General features: G+C 37.2%; 1 protein-coding gene across 1 annotated transcript in view; it reads left to right on the top strand.

Moving 5' to 3' along the window:
• Nucleotides 1-345: 345 nt before the first annotated feature.
• DPP10 (dipeptidyl peptidase like 10) overlaps nt 346-21,601 on the top strand; it is a 435,193-nt gene continuing 413,937 nt past the window's right edge. The window contains exon 1 of the mRNA XM_086616020.1: nt 346-369. The gene's annotated coding sequence lies outside the window, so the exon portion shown is untranslated. The remainder of the gene's footprint in view (nt 370-21,601) is intronic.

Below are 21,601 nucleotides of genomic sequence, written 5' to 3'. Positions count from 1 at the left end.
CCGATTAGTTCTCTTCCAACATTCTTTCATTTGGTAGGTGTTTGGTAGGTTCATGTTGTTACAGAAATGTCATTTATAGTATTTTATTTTCTTTAGTTACTGTTCCTATTGCAATCTATAAGGCAACACAAAAATGTAGAGAACAAAAATTAAAGATAAAACATCCTTAGCATAGAACTCACGAGAGTCATAAGCAGGAGCTTTGTGGGAATTGATGTCACGTGAATTAGGAACACGAATCAAAATTAAATTTTCTCTCATTTGTAAGACACTTAAGATTTGTTTTCATTTCACCTTGCTGCAGGCACTTACCTGAGATCTCGAAGTTGAGTCTAGACTCCCAGTAGCCCTTCTATAATCCGAAGAGAGGTAAGCACTTGTTCAACTTAGATAAGAAAGACAAGAGGAGGATCTCCCTGTTTATCTGTCATTGTTCACAGAATAGGAGCAGGACTAAAGGTAACTAAGACAGTTTGGACTGTTAGACAGATTACATGGGACTTCCTGCACTGTTAGACTCCGTTGGGACAGTCATTATGCTCTGCTCTGTATATTTATCTTTTTGTTTGTTTGAGGTTTTTGTTTATTTTTCCCTGGTGGAAATCATGGCGCGTAGGTGATAAAACAGGGACAGTGTTCATACAGATCTCTTGATTCGGAGTTGGCATGCAAGATGCAACCCTGGGAAGCACTCCTGATTTCCAGAGCTTACAATTGCCTAAGTCTTTTTAGCTGTTGTAGTGATGTGATTCATAGAATGATTCTATGCCTGAAGTTTAAAATTCTTTGCTTGCTTTGTTTTTTGAGATTATTGGGGTAAAATTATAGATGGACAAATAATTTTCATGAAAAACCTTAGACCTATGTGTAGAATAATAGAAACACAATTTAAAAATTACTAATTCCTAAAGATGAAAGAAAAAGCATTAAAAAGATGTGACCACTAAACATGTGGATTGCTTCAAAGTCTGTAAAAAGGAATTTAATAAACAAGCTTCTCATTCTGAATTGTCATTTAAAAAAAAGGAAATCTTGGAAACTATTGTACATGCAAAATGTGCAATGGCTAAAATTTGATCATGTAAAAAAGTACTTCAGCTTTATGAAAAGTTTCTAAAATATTTTAGACATTTTTTTAATAGTGGAAATATATCTTTATTTGTGGTACCCTAATTTACATGAGTTTACAATGAGTGAGATTAGCTTTCTGTATGCTCTTAGTGCCAGAATCATACAAACAGACATACTTTACTTGTATTTCATAATACTGTTTTTACTTAGGGTCTTAGGAGATAATATAGTTATACTGCTCTTATGTTTGATTTCAGTGGATTTTCGAAAAGTTTAAACACTTTGTTAAAATCCCATTCCTTCCCTCGAATTAATTCATTGCCTTCTTGCTATGATAGTTTAATTGAATGTAGGGTATAAAGCTAATTTATTTCTCTTTTGGTATCCTAATAGTTCTCACTTTCTTTATTGAAAAAGTGATTACTGCCTTTCAATACAATAACTGGGAAATTACTTTTTGCAATAACTCAGGTTATCATATCATCATCATCATCATCATAGTAAAAATCATTGATGCACCAAAAAGAGGGCTTTGTGACCTCAAATTATTTTTAAATATCAGATATTGCTATAAAAAGTTATACATGTATGGTCAACATTTAACCTTCTGCAACAGACTTGAGTGTTCTGTACAGAAGGTCATAGCCTGGGAAAATATTGACAAGTTTACTTTTCTGATATTTCACCTCCTATTTTTATGTGTTAAGGAATGTATCCAGTTCTTCTAGACTAAATTTGCTGTTTTTACAGAATTTATCCCTTTATCAAACATATCTGAATGATACAAGTTAAAGAAACAAAGATTTAGTGATCTAAAAGCAAATCTCTTCTGCAATTACATAGATATATGCTATAAAAGAAGGTTTAAGTGTTAAAAAAGAACAATGCAGTGTTGATAATGGCTTAAGATGATTATGTGAGGTCTATGTTAACTACTTGAAGAAATGAGAAAACTGACACTTTTAAAATGTGCATCAGAAGAATTACTATGTAAGCACTTACACACTGGATATGGGAGCAATTAAAGCTGATGCAAGAAGTTTTTGATTGCTCAGCTTTTGCAAATTGAAGGCACGATGAGTGGTATAGAAAATAAAATTGTGACTTCTAGTGTATATAGAACATACAACTGAATTTTCCTCTTGTGCTTGCTTAATTAAGTAATTCTGTGTAATGCATTTTCATTAACATGTTCATCAGGGAAAATAAGCTGTAAATGGGATTGTTTTCCTCCCTTTGGTTCTGTTGTCAATAATTATTTTGCATGTAATAATTAAACATCTTCCTTTAGAGGTCTGTATGTCTCAGAGTAAGCTAGAAGGAGTCATTACTCAGCCAAATGGGAAAGGGCTGTGTGGGACATTTAGAGTGTGAGAGGCTCCAAGTGTCAGATCTGAGGAACTTCTTAGCAAGGAGTATTAAATGCAGGGAACTAGGTGATGATAAAACTCTATAAATAATAATAATAAAAAAATCATGTATTTTTAGGACTCACTGCCTGACCTAGTATTGAGTCTTTCCATAACTTCACTGGGCTGGAACCCAAAAGCCTTGAGTTTTGAGATGTGCATGGAATAATGCACAAGTACACATTCCTACACCTGGAATCATGTGAATGCTTTTCTCTAGAATGGCAGCCATGAATTTTCAAGGGAAAACTGTGCAACGTAGTATCACTTCATCTGATAATTATAGACCATTAGCAAGCTTGTTTTATTAGTGGTTAGTACTGTCGTTTGGCACAATGAGGTCACCTGACTGATACTTAGGCACTATTTTAACAATGGCTGTATTTATAATATCAAGAAAAGTGATGTTCCACCAGGAAGCTGGAGTATATTTAGGGTCTCATTATTGAAATATTCATAATCTAAAATTAACAACAAAAGAAATAAACCCTGAATCTTCACCTTCTTCTAGGTGGCAAAAGTGGTCATCCTTTTTTTTTTTTTTTTTCCACAAAAGGTAGCTCATTTGATTTTCTTTCACTCCAAATTAGTCTCAGTCATGAAACTTGTTCCTTTTGAGAACAGTTCCTAATACTGGTTTTGAGGGCACTGTGCCATCAGTGTGAGTCTCTGTGAATCTCCAGCTTAATATTTGTATCTCAAGGAGCTGCTATCTCAGTTGCTTTTCCAATGTGTGCATAGTCTAGTAGTTCCACTAGACATGTTGAGGAGGATGTTTCCAAACAACATACAGCTTATGTGTTGTCTGAGATGTTGCAGTTCAGGTACGTGACATTGTCCTTCAGTCTGTACTGAACCTCCACTCCTCGGCCAGCACTAGCCACCATTTCAATGGTTCTCTCTCTTAGCACAGGCAGAAAACAGTTCTTGGTGCTTCTTATCATCGAGGATTTCCCCATGGCTTTCTACAGACGTTGATTTGATCTCATATTCTTTACTACCATTTATAATCTGATACCCAGTGTGAGATGTGTCTGTATTAAAACCTGGGGCTCAGTACTGAACGCGCTCTGTCTCTCGTGTACATATATGTTGGCTTCCTTTGCAATCCATGGCATAGAAAGACTCAGGTCAGATGAGTCTTTCTCATCTTCTTTATATTCTTCTCTTCTTTCTTCATATTCATTAATTGGTATCTAAAAGGGAAGTAGCCTTATGAAGGAATGTTATATAGAGGGGAGCTTTGAAGGAACGACACATACTGGAATGCTAAAAAAGTCAAAGTAGTGTTGCATAGGTAACGTATTTCTTAAAGTAGCATAAGTATGTATGTTCCCAGATGACACAGAATTAATCTGTGCTATGACAAAGGTGATATCAAAGTGGAAAAAGAAATAATTTTCGCCAGTTCTCGTTATGATCTGGAGATAGTACTCTTGTGGTCTTAATGCCATAATACCAGCAAAAGGTATGATGAATGGGAGATAGCCCCAGGCATTACGTTTTGAAGGGATACAGAAATAATACAATATTATCAATAGAAAGACTCAGGTCAGATGCGTTGTGAACACAGACTGCATTTCCTGCTGGTCTGAGCTCTGAAATCTCTAGTCCCTGTCACCCTCGAGTGACCTCAACATAAAAGATCCTCTATGCCAGGAATGGAAAAGTCAGAAGACAGGTCTTATGTCTCGAGCTTGCCCCATGCCGATTCCCAATATCCAGCTATGACTGCTCATGTCCAGTCAATACCATGTGTCTGTTACTTATCAGAAGACCCAGTGGATTTGAGATACAACAGCGTTGGGCCAGTGGGTCCAAGCCTGTGTTATGATATTGATGTAACCTCATGCAATTGCTGTTTTGTCCTAGAATTGGGTGGATTTCAGTGGCAAGGAACCTGATCTATTTAAAGCATGTTAGAATGGGAAGCAATATGAACCTTCAGGAGCTTTTGTAAAACATGAAGGACCTTGGATGTTTCTTTGAATCAGGCACCCTAATTTAGACTGTCTTTGTATGTGGCAAGATTCGTAGAACTGAACAAAAGATTATAGAGTAGTTTTGTTGTCATATGGTCACCTGAGAGTTTACTTGATGTAAATTTAGTATTATGTTCTTTACTTGTAGTATAGCTTCTCAAGACTTAAATTGATCATGATCAGCGATTTGCACAGAATGGTGTACAATTATCCATTGCTATTTTGTGATATAATTTTAAATAATACAGTGTATGTGTAATTGCTTGTCCTCCTCTTTTTGTATTTTAACTCTTAAATCGTAGCCTTTCTATTCTTTCTACCCTTCTCTGCAGCAGTGCACACATCAATAGTAGTGGTAGAAAAGAAATTGTGGTGCCCCCACACGCTTCCCAGGAGCTGTCGCTTAGTTAATGCTGGAAGTGTATTTCTATTCTGTTGTGCAAGGTTATTCTCTCTTCTTTTAGTGTTAAGAGACACCAAATACTATGTGCTGCTTTTTGCCTGGCATATTGGCTAGAAAATATGACACATCTCAGCTCACAGATTTCCCAGTAATAAACTATATGTTTTCAGTACTTCCTAAGTGAAGAAGAAGGCAATATCTTTGAATCAAAGACACTGCAAATAGAGAGGTCTTTCCCTGAAGACATATGTATCAAACATTTAAAATGGAATAGGAAAAGACAGTAAAGAGGGTCCCATCTGAAACATTTTGCAACAAACACAGTTTACTTCTCTAAAGAACATTGCACAGTGTTTCACAGAGACAAGCTAAGCCTTTGTTTTAATGACTTCAAATTGTAAAATATCACCAGGGTAGTTTATCCATGGCATAATTCTTTTGACTTCAGTAGCCTTATGTATTTTTCACCAAAGCTCTGATTTGCCAGAAAGGAAGGAGTGCGTATTTTGACAGTGATGTTATTCCAGTATAGCGCTGCCTTCAAAACATGAAGAATAATGGCAGAGATGAAAGAAAGAAGCTTTGATGCTGTTCATTGCACATAACAGAAGAGAAAACAGTTGACTGCATGAGCAGTGTAGTTCTTACTGTGAGATTTGGCCAGTAAGAACATTTATGACGTTATTAGGCACTGTTAATAACAAGCGTACAAAGGTGCGTGGTCTCTGCACATTCATTTCAGTGGTGCTTCAGCACTGAGAAGAGTTTGTGTGTTGACACTCTACAAGCAGAGGTCTGAGCGGGCAGAGTTTTCAAACCTCTTGAGGCCTGGAATGAGACTCCCTGGGGAACTGCAGAAAGAAAACACTTAAACACCTATTGCCAACTTGCTCATTCATTTGAACGTGTGTTGGCTTAATCTTAGTATCTCAGTAAGCATTTTTTACCCATGTTAATATACTGCAAAATTCATGTTCTGAAGAACGTTGTTTTGTAATCGTGAGATTTTAACCAACGTCATCACTCTCTTGGGAGGATATGATTTAATACATCAGAGAACCGTGCTTGCTTCTGAGTTTAGTGATGGGATCATCTGGAGATGTATAGCTGCTTTGAAGTAAAAACTGACTTACTTTTTTCAGACAGTGGTTTTCCTGCTGTTTACCTGAATGTACGTGTACGATTTTATAAATCTGTTGGCTTTCAAATTTGGTAGGCTGATCTGATTTCTGATGATGAGAGCTGTTCCAGCACTGCTTTATCAGTGTTCTTAGTAATGCGTAATGTAATTGCCACTGAACGTACTAATCGAGCTCTAGCCTCTGTTACACTAAACAGGAAACAGACACTGACCAGCATTTTTAACCAGCTAAGGTAGCTTTTGAGGTTGACTTACCATCTGAAAAAACCATGAAAGATCCATAGGGCCAGAGAGAACATAACAGGCATCTTAAGACAGTAGCATAGCATTTGTCTGAAAATGTGAAGTCCTGGGTACTACCTATGCATATTTCATTCAGGTCCTCAGCAACCGCATCCACCTTTGAAGTTAGCCCTGCTTTGAGGAGGAGGTTGGACTAGGTGACCTCCAGAGGTCCCCTCCAATCTGAATTTTTCTATGATTTTGTGGTTCTATATTTAACCAGTTGTTAAATTAGATCATTCTCTAATGCATTTCTTTGCTTCTCTGACCTGAGTTACTGGAGTATGCTATGCTGCTAATGCTGTTAATAACTAGGGATGCAAGCTGGGAGAGTAGAACAAATTACTTTCATTCGATGTTTTTATAATAAAGGTTCCCAGTCTCTTTTGCATGTTTTACATAAGCAAGAAGGTTTTAAATATTTAAAAATTGTAAAAAAAATGAAAAGTACTTTAAATATTTAGCCTGAAAATGTAATTATATGATACTATAGTAGTACATCCTTTTAAAGGCCAAGTCACAGTTCACTGCTTAGCAGAGTGTATCTTTGAAGCTGCCAGCCCAAATGTTTGAGCTATAGCGCAGGCTCATTTGGCTCTGAAGTACAAAAGAGGATGACAAGAAATAAGAGCAAATAAATCTCAGTCATGGGCTAAGCGGAAAGTCTGGAACAAGAAATCCTGCCTCTGAGACTTGGCTGCAAAACGCACAGATAACTGTTTCACCTGCTGTGGCTCTGTAGACGGGAGAGAAATGATAAAGCTGGCATGTTACATCATCAAACACAATATTCTTTATGGTTGTATTCGTGACTTTTTCCCCATAGGGAAGTTTTTGTGATGTAAAGGCATGAACTCAAACCGCTTGGAAACTACTTTCTGTATGTACAAACTGACCTTTAATCACCAAAGATAATGGAATATAAAACCTACATTTGTATTAGGATCGTCACGCTGGCAGAAAAGAGGAGTCCCTTTGTAGCTGGTGTCCTTTCTGATTTAAAATTTTATAACCAGCTTTAATGCTACCACAGTGTCAAAGATGAAGGTACATGGTTTAATGTTAGTGAAAAGCTGGACTTCAGGTATTCCCTGGATAACTATTCTGAGAATTTTAAGTGTATTAAAAGTCAAAGTAGTTTTTTGTAAATTTGCTATTGAAACTCACTGTTTTCCTTCTGCTCTAAATTCTAAAGAAATGATCTTGTGCCAAATATTTTCCATGTTTGCCTCAGTCAAAGTGGACTTGCAATACGTGCTGCTCCTGCAAATGTCTTTTTCAAGGTGTCCTGCAGCCACTACTTCATTTTTCTCTAATTGTTTTGCAAAATATTTTTTCTGTTGTGACACACAAGAGGTGTGTTGCATGGCGATGGCTAGGGTGAGCCACAGTTTGATGTAGTTGGTATTATTTATTTATTGAGTTACCAAGATAAAAACTATAAATGATATGAAAATAATCGGAGTGATCAAAGGCTTGATATGATGTCATTCAAACAGTGGGAATCTTCCTGCTGATTTCTGTCTAGTTTTGATCTGGCTCTTCACTGGCTGTTGAAACCTTGCATTTATGTTTTCTTTACAGTTGCTACTACCATCTGCTCTGCTCGCTTGTCATGTCATGTTTAGCATTAGATCCATAAACTCTTAGGGCGAAGGTAACCCATGTCTTCCTTTGCTTCTGCAACAGCAAACTGGACGCTCCTTTAATCTTGACTAAATTTAGGTCCTACTGACATACAAATCATAATATTTAATGAACATAATTTTGTGCATTCAAGTGTGCTGGTACAGGGCACATGCAATTGCTTTTTGAAACAGAAGGCTCTGATACAATGAAATTATGTATATCCTTAGAGATATAATTTGTGTCATTCAACTTCATCCCCTGTCCCAGTTCCATTAAATATAAGCAGAACCTGTTGACAGGGATTCAATACTTAGTATCCGAAATTAAGCCATGTAGCCAGTCTTAGCAAAGACTTAACAAAGGTTGCAGTTATACGTTTTACAGTTTGGGTACAAATGTTGTCATGGGAATGGATTAATGTCTTGCTGTTTTCTGTCCTTGTTATAATCTTTTTTTTTTTTTTATCCCAAAGAATGTCATCTCAGAATCGTAATGTCTTGTATAATCTGTGAATTATATCATTGTGCTCTACTGCTTTGACCTTTTCTGCACACTGTAATTTGATTGAGTAGTCATTCCACTGCTCTCTTTTTTAACTGCTTTATTATCCCATAGGGAATGTGTCGACTGGGCAGACATTCAGAATACACTCCACCCTCATTTTGACATCAACTGTCAGCCTTTTCATTGCTTTACTGGGCTGTTACTCAGGCTTCATATTCATTAATTGGTATCTAAAAGGGAAGTAGCCTTATGAAGGAATGTTATATAGAGGGGAGCTTTGAAGGAACGACACATACTGGAATGCTAAAAAAGTCAAAGTAGTGTTGCATAGGTAACGTATTTCTTGAAGTAGCATAAGTATGTATGTTCCCAGATGACACAGAATTAATCTGTGCAATGACAAAGGTGATATCAAAGTGGAAAAAGAAATAATTTTCGCCAGTTCTCGTTATGATCTGGAGATAGTACTCTTGTGGTCTTAATGCCATAATACCAGCAAAAGGTATGATGAATGGGAGATAGCCCCAGGCATTACGTTTTGAAGGGATACAGAAATAATACAATATTATCAATGCCACATCTGTGGCCGAATGAGATTAAGTATTAAAACTGTGAGAATGATGATTTGATGTCACGCTGTTTTCATCTGAAGGTTCGTCATGAGAGTGAATTATTTCACTTTCTCTGATGCCTTTAGAGAGTGATGTCAGTATGCTGTGCTTGTTCTCTGGCATGTATCAAGAGTGCTTTAGGTGTATTTTGTCTTTCTATTTTCTTCAACTTACTGTAGCTTGTTTACTGTACAGAAGAGTTTCATGAGCTCTTGTACTTCCCATCCAATTTGAAACTGATGCAAATCATGGAATTCGCTGTGACTGAAACATGATTTGAAAAGAAGAATCCGTTATGGCTAAGGGGAAACTAGTTTTGAAAAGTAGAGATAAATTATAAGCACAAGTTATTTGCAATGTACACATAAAAGTTTATTAGTGGAGTTGACTCAGAATCAAAATTCTCAAATCTTGCAGTTACTGTGCTTTCATCACTTAAAAAGTTTGAAACAACTTTTAAGTCATAAGAAAAATTAAGTGTGTATATACTATTGAAATTAAACCAAGATATTTCAAAATTTGGGAATGTGTTTCTGACTTTTCACCCTATTTTGGATCACATAAACTAGTTGCTTTTCTGTAGCTAACTTTACAAAAGTTGACATCTTTGCTGTGTTATATAATAGTTGATGATTAAATATATTCGATAACACCAAATTCTATTGAAACTTTACCAGGTGATGCTGTCCTTATTGTACTAAGTAATATATAGTTTTTTATGAAAACACAGTTGCTACTCTGAAAATTTTGCAAACTAAATACATATACAAGTGAAAATAAAAAGCAAACCTGGTTGGGTTACAGAGGTTAATTTTTAAGTAAATGGTTAAAAAAAAATAAATAAATTGTGAGAACTGTAGTTCTGATTTTAAGGAGAGTCGGAAAATCATGCTTCTGGTTTCCAGTTCAGTCTGTTTTAAGGGATTATGCCCTTCTCTGCTGACCATACTCTTCTTACTCTAATGAAAATTGCATGTACTGTGTATGAGCCAGAAGCCAGCTCAATTCAGATTAAATCTGTTAAAACCAATCTCTTGTTAAATTTTAGTGAGGATCCTACGGGCTAAAGACCATGATGAAGTTAAGTATTTAGTAAATCAGAACATGATATGTCATGATACAAAGAGGGATTTGAGAAGAGATGAAGACAGTAAAAGTGAAAGGGAAGTTCCATAAAGGAATATAAATGGGGGAGAATGCTTACAATTAAGAAACCATCTGTCTTAAATCTTCCTATCAAAACCAGGAGATTTTCAGCTACTTTTCAAAGAAAATGTTGGTAGCACTCCTTTGTCAGATAAGAAACAGTAACAAGGGTTACAGAGCTGCCATTGTCCATGTACCTCGGCACTGTAAAAGAATCGATGATTTTTGTCTCCTGTGCTAGCAGCCATGCCTCTACACCCCTTTTTCTGCCTTGATGCTTAATAATATGCAAAGGAAGCTGAGAGGCTGTGTAGGAACCAGGCCTAAGGCTGAGCTCCCAACACTTTGTGTCCAAACGTGTCACACCATATAGATGCTGTGACCTGGCTTTATGAGAATTGATTTTCCTTCAGTTACTCTTTGGTGCCTCTGTGCTCTGAACACAGATAATAATTTCCATTACATGTCTACATCTGTTTGTTTCCATGGGGTTGATGGTTATAGACACAGAAGGTTTGGAAAAAAAGATGACCTACTTGATGGATGCACAAGGGCTTTCCCTGCGGTCAGTGGGACTCTTCCCATTGATTTTCATTGACTGGGAGTTTTGTTCAGCACTGCTGTGCTACAGAGGCCAAAATAGAGGAGAGGGAAAGACTGTTTTTTTACTTGTAACTAGAAAACAAAAAATGTATTCCTGGGCTAAGAAGGATGTCTTACAGTTTCATTCACTTCTTAGGACTAATATTAAACAAAAGAAACTTTAGGAGCTGCTTTATCTGTCTTCAGTATTTTTTTTTATTGTATTCCCACTCTTTATTGCTATTCATTTCTGTCTTTTCCTCATGATTTGTACACTTGCTAACCAATCAATGTTCTCTCTCCAAACTTCCCTAGAAGATTGTCTTTTACAATAATTTGCTATAATCACCCATCTTAGTGATGCACTGTAGAATAGCTCCAAAAACAGACAGACAATTGGTGCTTATTTTCAGACGATTTTCATTTATGTGGTTTTTCTTTTTTTTTTCCTTCTTTCAAATGCTTGTAAGTAACTACTTGAGTCTTCCAAGGTCTCTTCGATGTGGCTCTGCCTTAGGAAGATGAATCATTGTTCTGACCTTCGGTTTTCTCTCCTTGTTTCAATGAGGCAACTTTGCATTTTGTAAAACAGAAAGCTGTTTTCACTTGCAAAATCATTTTATTGTGCCAGTCAAATTGCAGAAGTCGTAGCAGGATGATTCTCTGATTTACCATGAAGGCTAAGGGAACATTTAAAGAATCTTGCTTTGTGTGTGTGTATATTGGGCTTTTCGTGTTTGTTTTTGAGAGCCAACTCAAAAACATTCGCAACAGAAATTCTTTCTTTTTTGTGTGTGTGGGTTTTTTTGTTTTGTTTTGTATTTTTTCATTAACTAGTTGGGTAATTTTGGTGCAGATAGCTCTTAGCAAGCATTTTAAAGTCTTGAATGTGCACAGTCATTTTGTTTTGGTAAGAATCAAATCAGGTGTTCTGACAAATGAACATGTAAGATTTTCTTGATTTAAGATTAAGGGAAAATACAGTTAATGTTTAAGTAATGGTCCTTCTCTTGATGGAGCCTACTAGAAAGCACACTTATTCCCACAGAGAATTCTGTAAAATTGCTGGTGTTAATTGTATGTGTTATTGCATTGAGCTTCTAGTAGTAAAAGCAAGAAAAGTATTTATTAGAATAAACTTCAGATAAATTTGGAGGAAAGAAATGCATCTGTCCTTGTAGTTAAAGTAATATTTCAATACCAGGTTTTTTTATAGGCTTCTGTGGTTCCTAATGTTTTTATTTCCCATTCAAAGACCTTAGAAAAAATATATTTAAGCCTCTATTGCTATTTTAAACTTCACAGAAGAAGCTGGGTTACTTTACTCTGATCCTTTTAATCTTTCTGTAATTACAAATTTACCACTGTCCCATAAAAACCATCTGAATTATCAAATTTTTATAGCGATTGCCATTACCAGTACCACTGTGTTTTGCTTGTTAAAGTGCTAAAAATTTTTTTGCTGTATGGCTTATCAAAGACGTATCTCTGTCAGTGCACATGGGTAAATGTACTTGACTTGATTTTTGGCCATCTTTAATTAGGAAACACCTGAATTATGATGAATCATTTGGACAGAGTTCAGGTATTTTTCTATCTGGGGAAAAGATGATTAAGAGCATCTAACTTGCAGGAACCAATGCTCATCTGGCCAGTGATGTGACTCTAAGCCAGAATTTCAGGAATTGCAAGTCAGTTCTATTTGAAGATTTTTTATAAGACTTATTCCAGTTTTGTGCAGTTTCCATGTAAAGCTGTATCAGTTGCATTTTTTTTTTGTGACAAGAGTGAAGCAAAATATTGATCTGGTAATGTTTAGATGACAGAAATCTAGAATGGTTTCAAGGTGAGTTGTAATGAGGAATTAAGTTTTTCCACAGAGAGTATTACATTAATGTGTGTATCATCTATATGTGCACACTCTATTTCCTGTGGGTTGTCTCAGCCTGGCAGATTGGGTGTAAGAGGTCCAGCAGGGACGCGTGTGACGTGGGTTGCTGCCATACCAGAAACATGAAGATATTCTGTACGCACGCCCTAATGGTGATGACACAAAAATAGCCCAGGAGGCAAAAGACCGCCTTCTGGATGTCTTCTCAGATGACATTCACAGTGACCGCTTTTAGGATATTGTCATGAGTTTTATGGTATTTTCTGCATTTCACAAAGTACTTTTTGATTGTACACAGAGACTTCAAAATGTGAATCTCAGGTTTATTCAATTTAAAAGCCAATGGGAATGAATTACAAGTTAGTGTTAAATTTGAAGAATTTTAAGTAATTTTCATGGTCCTTTGAAGCCTGTTTCTTGATACTTTGGGTTGTCATTATGTTAAATTGCTATGTAAGTTTTGTTTCTTCTGAACTTCCTGTTCCTCTGCACTTTCTCACTTTCACGAGTGAGAAACTATTTTTCTCCTCTATTTTCTCCCCTTTTCTCTCTTCTTCTCCCCTCTCTCCTTCTCTCTTTTGAAGAGGAATGCTAAGTTCTTTAATTAGAGTATAATACTGGAGAAAGAGACAAACACAATTAGCAAATTGTATTTATTAAATCATCATTACTGGCTTTTTGATTGCAGTGGGTTCAAGACATTTGCTGTTGAAAACCATCACCCTCATTTATTACAAAGATATCCAATAGTGACTTGTTTCCTGTGTTATTTTCTTTCTTCACTTTCCTCATAGGGAGCTATTTATGGTGCATTTCATTAGCTGTATGATAGGTAATAAACACAAATGCAGATACCGTTCTTTGTCACATACACAGTATTCCAGTATTTCAAATTTACCGAACTGGTTTTAATCCAACTTTTTTGTTTTCATATTTAGATTGCCCTGATTTATAGTTCTGTTGAGACCTATCTAATAGGCATCTAGTGTAAAGAAACTGTGTTCCTCTGAATCCTGTAGACCATTTCACATTTTCAGAGAATTCTTCTCATACGCTTAGTTTTAATTGTTGGCCCCATGTTCTTGATAGAAACAGCACTGCTGTTATTTGAGAGCATTTTATAATTTAAGGCTGGGGGAAGAACTCTGGAAAATTATAAGAAGCAGAAAACGTATTAGTTATTCTGTGCATATGCTTTCTCCAACAACATGAAGGCACAGGATTTCATCAAAGAACAAAATCAGAATGCTACTTAATGAAGGAGGAAATTAAGTTACAGAGAAATACAAAGTTTCTAAAATATTAAAAAACACTTCAAATGATTTATTAGCAAAAACTCTGAAATTGGGCTAATGGCATGTCTTGATAAGGTTTTTAGAATAACATGTTACTCATATCTTATAGAAAACTTCAATAACTAGAAGGGTTCTGTGTCGTTTATGCCTTTCCTGTGTTGATTGCTTTGCTTCTCATTGTCTATTTAATCTTTGGATTCTTTAACTTTTTAAAAAGCCACTGCATGTGAGACTCATTTTAGATGCCTTTCTAGTTTAAAATCGTTGCTGTCTTATGCTTTAATAATTGGTTGATGGTAATTTATTTGCTATTTGCACATAGACCCTCTGGATTTGGTAGTTTATGAATGTTTTAAAAGTTAAATGGATCAATTTTATCTTTTTTCATTATTTTAATTAGATTATATGAACTCCCTTCCTTCTACGGACCATAATGTTCACTCACGCTGGGTTTTTTTCTGTTTTCTCAGTTCCGGAGTATAAATCCAGATGCTAGCATACACTGCACCATTAAAAACTGACTTAATGATCATTGCCTTTCAGACCCAGATGACAGGACATTAAGAGAAGATGGAGCATCTTACTACTTCAAGCCCTTCCTTCCCCTTCAAACACTTCAGCTGATGGCACTCTGTTTGCACAACAGAGTCACCACTTCCCAGAAAGAGATTGCAGCTCCCCTCTTTTATCTGCCAGTAACACTGCTCTACCGGATCCCAGTCTAACATCACGGAATCATAGAATCATACAATAGTTAGGGTTGGAAGGGACCTTAAAGATCATCTAGTTCCAACCCCCCTACCATGGGCAGAGAAATCCTCCACGACACCAGGTTGCCCAAAGCCTCATCCAACCTGGCCTTGAACACTTCCAGGGATGGGGCAGCCACAACTTCTCTGGGCAACCTGTTCCAGTGCCTCACCACCCTCAATGTAAAAAATTTCTTCCTTATATCTAATGGAAATCTCCCCTCTTTCGGTTTGAATCCATTGCCCCTTGTCCTATCACTACACGCCCTTGTAAAAAGTCCGTCTCCAGCTTTCCTGTAGGCCCCCTTTAGGTACCGGAAGGCTGCAATAAGATCACCCCGGAGCCTTCTCTTCTCCAGGCTGAACAGCCCCAACTCTCTCAGCCTGTCTTCATAGCAGAGGTGCTCCAGCCCTCGGATCGTCACGGAAAGGATCAGACCTGTTGCACTGTCTGTCCTGGTTGCTTCACCAGACTGTAGTTGCTTCTTTGGGAAGATGCTGGACAGACAACGCTCTTGAACTGATGTAGGAATTCCAATACCTTTCAAGTGTAGATTAGAAGTGAACATACACAATATTTAGGTTAATTTCTTAAACAATATCTTGGAACACCTTGCAACGTGGTTGTCTGTGTCTGACACTGAGGAGTTCAACTTAGAGCTCACTGTGAAAGGAGCCACCTCACTAGGTTTGAGAGAGAAATAGCTTTTCCCCACTCCTTCATTTCTTCGGAAAGGAAGGCTTTTCTTGCATGTCGGAAAGGATCAGCTGTGCAGCCCCTCTCTCTCTTTCTTTAGGATGCTTGCTATGTATACAAATGCTTGCTAAATGGAAAAATAATGGTGTGAATTGTTAAACTGGTTTGACCTGGTACAGCATATCATGTTTAGTGTACTATCTCTTATGACCTCTGAAGAAGGACATCTTTGTATTCCTGAAGTGAATGTTATTGGTTATCTCTAAAACTTCAATTTCTGCAGTATCCCTAGCATGGTTTTCTAAGGAGCTAAGACACGTATGGTTGCACTCCGTGTCCTATACTCTCAAAGCTTTTAAACCTGTTGGCTAATTCTGTCCAAATTTGACAGAGGTTTTGATGACTTTCAATCCCCATATGTTCTGTGAAAAATTCGGTGGTTGGTCAGAGGGTAGAAACGGAATGAGTGGTGCGGAGGGAAGGGCAGGCAGAGCTCGGTTTGTGCGGGGGCCATACCTGTGGGCCGGCAGCCAGCGTGTCCGCAGCCCCGTCTGCGTGCGGGAGGGTGACTGCTGCCTGCTGCATCTGCCACTTACAGTAATATCTGTGGAAATGTTAATTAGTTGGGAGTCTTCACAGGTCAGGTGTAGAATGTGTTCTTCACAAGCACTTCAGGCTTGTAGAATGTGTTTCTTTTTGAGTGTTTGGGTCTATATTTCAATTGTGGACCTGTTGTGAGTGTGTGTAATGAAGTAGTACTTTTTTCGGTGTTACCTAGATCACTGATTTTCTTCCAAATTCAGCAGCCAATCCATTAATTTTATTTTTTTTTGCTGTGCTACTTGGAGGCATAGATGCACAGATAGTTGTGTACCTCAGCCTGTGTGAACACTGAGTGCTCACACTGTATCATGACGGGGCAGTAAGAAAGTCAACAGTATCTCCCCTTGGAGATTGTGTCATCCTTGCAGTAAGATTAGACTTTTCCTATTAGGGTTTCTGGCTGAACTAATAGTTATCCTGAGCTTAATTCTTACCTCTTGCTAAATATACCCCTGAAAAATTGTAAGGACAAAATCTATAGGAGTATGTCTTTTCTTTCGTCTGAATTATCTCAGGGAAGGGGATTTCCTTGGGATTTAGGTATAGTCAAACCAACAGTCTTGGGAGGAGCTCTTGATACCTGGGTATCTCATTAGGTGATCCTTACCTGTCACAGGAGATTTGCTTCCAATGTTTCCTTTCTTCTGCAATTGATAACCATCTTTGATTGTCATTGATTTTGGTAGGAACAAGGTTCCAATCTTTAAAAAAAAAGTAATATAAGAAAAGTATGTAAGGTTGTGGAAAGCTAAAAAAAGACTTGGAAAATTTTGGGATGTTTTTACATTCTTTTCTATGACAGTCTTCATGGAAACTCCTTGTCTGACATCCAGATTGTTTTTTCAAAATAGACAAAAATTTTCAGTCAAAATCTGAAAATCTGTGCAAAGTGGATGGACCCTTCCCCTGGTGTCCTGTCAGAGTGAGATTTCTTTGCAAAAATTTTCACCCAGAGCCCTAAAAACTCCCACAAGGAGTTAGGTATAGAACTCTCATATTTTTCTAGTAAATTGCTATCTGTCTACTGTCTTTTTTTTTTTTTTATGAATCTATATTTTTCATTCTTCCTCCTGTGAAACTAACCCCACTAAAATCTGGAGGGAAGGAGTGGAACTGTAGCAGATGGTAGATAACGTTGACGAGAATAAAGCCTCTTTCATTTCTCCTGGATTACTTAGCCATCCATCATTAGATGCATTCTGTTTGGATTTAGGAAATACAGTTTGTGCTTTGTTAAATAATTACTTGATCACAGCCCAGAGACGTAACTTTTAATGTTTCATTTGGTGCAATTCCAGTTGAAAGGGGCATAACTTGGTTTAGTGGAAGCTGAGAGGTAAAAACCCCCAATAGTTAGAGATAGTAATTACTGCAAACTGCTCTTTTCCTGGAAGAATGTTGGAAGTTACCCCGGGTGTGCAAAAACAGGTTTCAAAGTACAGTGCATCGAATGCATTGTGATGTTCCTGCTTTTGGTACTGACCCATAGCAAATCTGTCAGTAGGTTGCATAGATATTTATAGGACTAATATTGCTTCCTGACTTGTGATGAATTTTGCATCTAGTAACATTTGTGAAAAAAATCAATTAATACTTTTGTTTTGCGCCTGATGACTCATCATTTCTGGGGTTCCAAGCAGCAGTGCTGGTTGCTGATCTTGCACCCATTTTCTATCAAAAGAAGTATAAAAATAGCTAAAATAAAATAATGCCCAGTTCACACACATTTGCTGAGTTAAGAAAGAGAACCATTTGCAAAGGCGGCAACTCCAGCTTCCAGTGAAGTTTAGTGATCAAGCTGCCTCTAGCCGTTTAGCAAAGGTCTTCTAAAAAACAAGTATGACTTATCTGCTTAAGGCATTGTCCTGCCACTAGGATATCTGGGTGCATTGTCCAACCTTGCAAAGGTTTGAGGATGGTTTAACATGTTTTAGATCACAGACTGGCCTCACCTATTAAGCTTTTTACCTTCTTCAGGAATGAAGGGTCTCCTGTATAGCACTATTTGTAGAATGCCTAATGTATTTGAAGAACACCTTACCCGTTGGGCTAATATCTGCATTAACATGTGCAGCTTAATAAAAGTAGTGACAAGTTGAACAGCGAACAGTAAGAAGATATGAGCTGTATGGATGAAACAGTTTCCTGCTGTGTAATTGAAACTGAGGATCTCTAAAGTCAGTAGCAATGCATCCTATTTGCAGAACTGTGATATAACCTAATTGTATTGCCATACTTAAAATCTGAATTAGTCGTGTGCGTCCTTACTTGTGGTTTAGTTCTAGCTCAGTCTATTAAAGGGCCTTAACTTTTTCTTCTCTGAGCAAAGACAACTGAAAATGGTTTTGAAGGTAAAACTGGAATTCTATTTGAGCAGTATGTAATTGAGTTTCTTGTATGTTTGTTTCCAGTTTGACAATCCTTTTAGGTATAAAAGACTGTTGCATGTCTGCCATGAATCTGATGTAAGGAAAATTATTGTTTCTATCTGGGATGATTCATTACTACATTCTGGAGTTGCACTGAAAAATTCCTGCCTTTTTCTCCCGTGGTGTATAGCTAAAAAGGATGTGGCTGTAATTTGAAGGAGTGGAGACCATCGTTTGCTCTGATGTTGTGCTGATGGGGCCATGGAAGTATCTCGTGGATATTTAGATAGCTTCTAGTGTTAAAATTTTTGGAAAAAAAGTATCAGGAGAGATCTCAGAGGCTTACTCTTAATGTTGCTTTTATTTCATTTGAAGTCATTTGGAGGAATGGAGTGTAAATAATTAAATTCTAATGATGCCAAACTCCTCCCTCTGTAAAACAGACACAGAACTGAGCTCACATCTGGTAGCAATGGCGTATAGAAGGAACGTCCTTTATAGGCTGTGCTGGGACCTTCACTATTGGCTGTGTGGAAAGAAATTTGCAACATACTTGTTAAAAAAAAGTGTTAGCTTTTGGAATGTTAATATGCAGAGTGCTCGATATGGAGAACTACGTTTTCTGTCCTCACTCACAGCGCCTGTCAAACTGAGCTGAGTAATGTCATTATTCTGTAGAGGTACAGGACTGTGTTCCCTGCTGACTTACTAGGTGAGAAGAAAGACAGTGAAATTTATTCACAGCTCTCTGCCAGAGTCTTTGTCCAAAGTCGTGCTCTGGTCCTAACAGTAGTGATGTCCTTATGTAGACATATACATTTATGAAATCTATACTCACCTGCTCCTCCTGTCAGAGGTTATGTTTTGAAGTCTCCTTTTGAGAAAGATTGATTCCAGTTGGGGATTAAAATTTGATAAATAGAAATTACATGGCCTCCGTCCTGAGTGTTAAGCATTAAAATCCCATGAGGTGTTTGTGTAATGAGCATTTCAAGTTAAACATGTTTTTTCTTTCCCATTTTTAATGTAGTTTGTTAGGGAGTGGTAATGGAAAAGGTGTGCAATGCCATGCATATAATGTGGATGTGTATTTGCCATGATGATGTGCTGGACCTCCCTCTTGAAGAAATGGGGTATACAGAATTTGGTGCACAACTGAGCATGAATTTTTGATGTTCCTCTAAGCAGCAGTTTTAATTTTTACTATTTTAAACTGCTGCTTAAATTAGCAACATTTGGTGGGAGCGATCTAACAACAGTTTGAAGATGATGAAATCAGTCCTCCTGGGTATTCTCTCTAGTTTGGATACTGGCTTACTGTGTGAACTTTTAAACGGCTTAATCTCTCTCATATATTTATTGTTCTGATTCTAAAGTGAGGGATCCAGTAATCACCTCTGTGGAAGAGCTGTGCTTCTCTAATGAGGATTTTCAAACAGTTGTTAGAGGTTTTTGGTACACACTGAATATTTTTGTGCCTACTTAAATACCCAATCATCGACTGATTTTTCTCATTATTTTCACAAGTTAAAAATCCTCACTCAAAAATACCATGGATTCTCCTCCACACATAATTTTATCTGTATGAAGAAGCAGTACAGAACAAAACTGTAAAAGGAGCATATTAGCTTTGCAGTGTGCAGCAACACACTTCTTAATGGCATCGGCCTAGGGTTTGTGAAGTGTCCTGAGTTTCACTAGCTTCTTTCTTTGTGGTTTTAGACTTTCAGGAACTGTGGTAACACTTGAGGAATTTGTTGAAACATGTCAGAGCCTCATCTCCTTTTCACACCTTCCTGAAGTTCCTTGGCTCAAATTAAAACACAGAATCTGGGAAAAAATTAGAGGCTCAGGGAAAAAATCTGTTGGCTCATTTAAGCCGATTGTTTTCCCCTGCTTTAAAAGCAGTTGTATATTTTTTTATTATTTTTTTTTATTCCTTCATCTTTTTTTTTTCTTCAATAGTTCAAATCCAGAATAGAGGAACTCAAAAAACCAGAAACCTGTTTGTCACTTGGGACCAGATGTTCATGTGAGTTTCAAAGCATTTAATACATCGCTTGCAAATGTTAAGAGAGAAGATTGCTTTGATTAAACAGGTTTTCGAACTGCTGCTGTTTGTAACCCTGCTGATGATAAAGGGTGAGAACACTGTTTGATACACATACCAAAGAACTAATTTATGGATTTCTGCTAAATTTCACTGAAGTAGTGAGACATGCAGACTTTGTGGGAATCTGGCCTTTGTTTGTTCATAAACAGCATCTTGAAGGTCAGCCCTTAGGATCTAGTGATACTATTCCTTGAACAACAGCTGTAGTTAAAAAGATTTTTGTATCTTTGCAGTAAATTATTGTTTCAGAAACTTTCCTTTGGTTATCAAAATACATAAAAATCCACAATACCATCAGGAAACCAAGATCTTGGACATTTTAGAAACTAGAACCCGTTTTCCTACATAGAGGAGAGGGAAGAATTAATTTTCTCTTGTTGGTCCAAATAAATTTTCTTGGCACTTTCTCCTGCCCCCATCAGATACACTGCCTGCCTCACAAAGGCCTCTTCCACAGTCATGTGAGTGCTCATAAACCTGCCCTGGGTAATTGAAGGTCTTTAATAGGATATAAAGACAGGACAATCCTGGTCAGGACTTTTAAGGCAGCTGCTCCATGAACGTTTATGTTGTTCTTTTTCTTGCATGGAACTGAAACGACTTGATTTGGTGACAGTTGCCAGGTTTTCTCAGCAAAATTCTCTTTATTTCAAGTGGTTGATACTGGCAATTGTAGCAGAGGATTTACTTTCAATCTCTAATGCCTCAGTGAAATTCCAAGTGGCCATGGTGTGATAAATGTGAAATCTTGGGTGTCCGTGGCTGTTGCCCTGTACAAAACTAAATACATATCCCAAAAGATTACAGTGTACTAAGGAGTTGTGGAGTATACAGAGATTTGCAGAAGTACAGCGATTACACCTAAGTCAATTAAAGGTGGTGAATTTTAAATAAGTTTTACGTTGTTGCATTGATTGGATACATTCACCTAAATCATTGGAAAAAAATAAAAGCCAGCCACAGTTAGTATTTTTTGCTTACCTGCAATAAATAAGTAATATTTTTACTTTTATTTAGAATGTCTGATGTTGTTCAGTGTAGAAAAATTGTCTACCAAGAGATCAGTCAAATGAGGACAGGACCCCAGTGTAAGATAATAAAGTGCTATTGGAGAACATCAGGAC

Source organism: Tauraco erythrolophus, chromosome 8 (genome assembly GCF_009769465.1).
Source record: "Tauraco erythrolophus isolate bTauEry1 chromosome 8, bTauEry1.pri, whole genome shotgun sequence".
In the NCBI taxonomy this organism is placed as follows: Eukaryota; Metazoa; Chordata; class Aves; order Musophagiformes; family Musophagidae; genus Tauraco; species Tauraco erythrolophus.
Note: the sequence above shows the minus strand (reverse complement) of the source record. Positions and strands in the feature narration are given on the sequence as shown.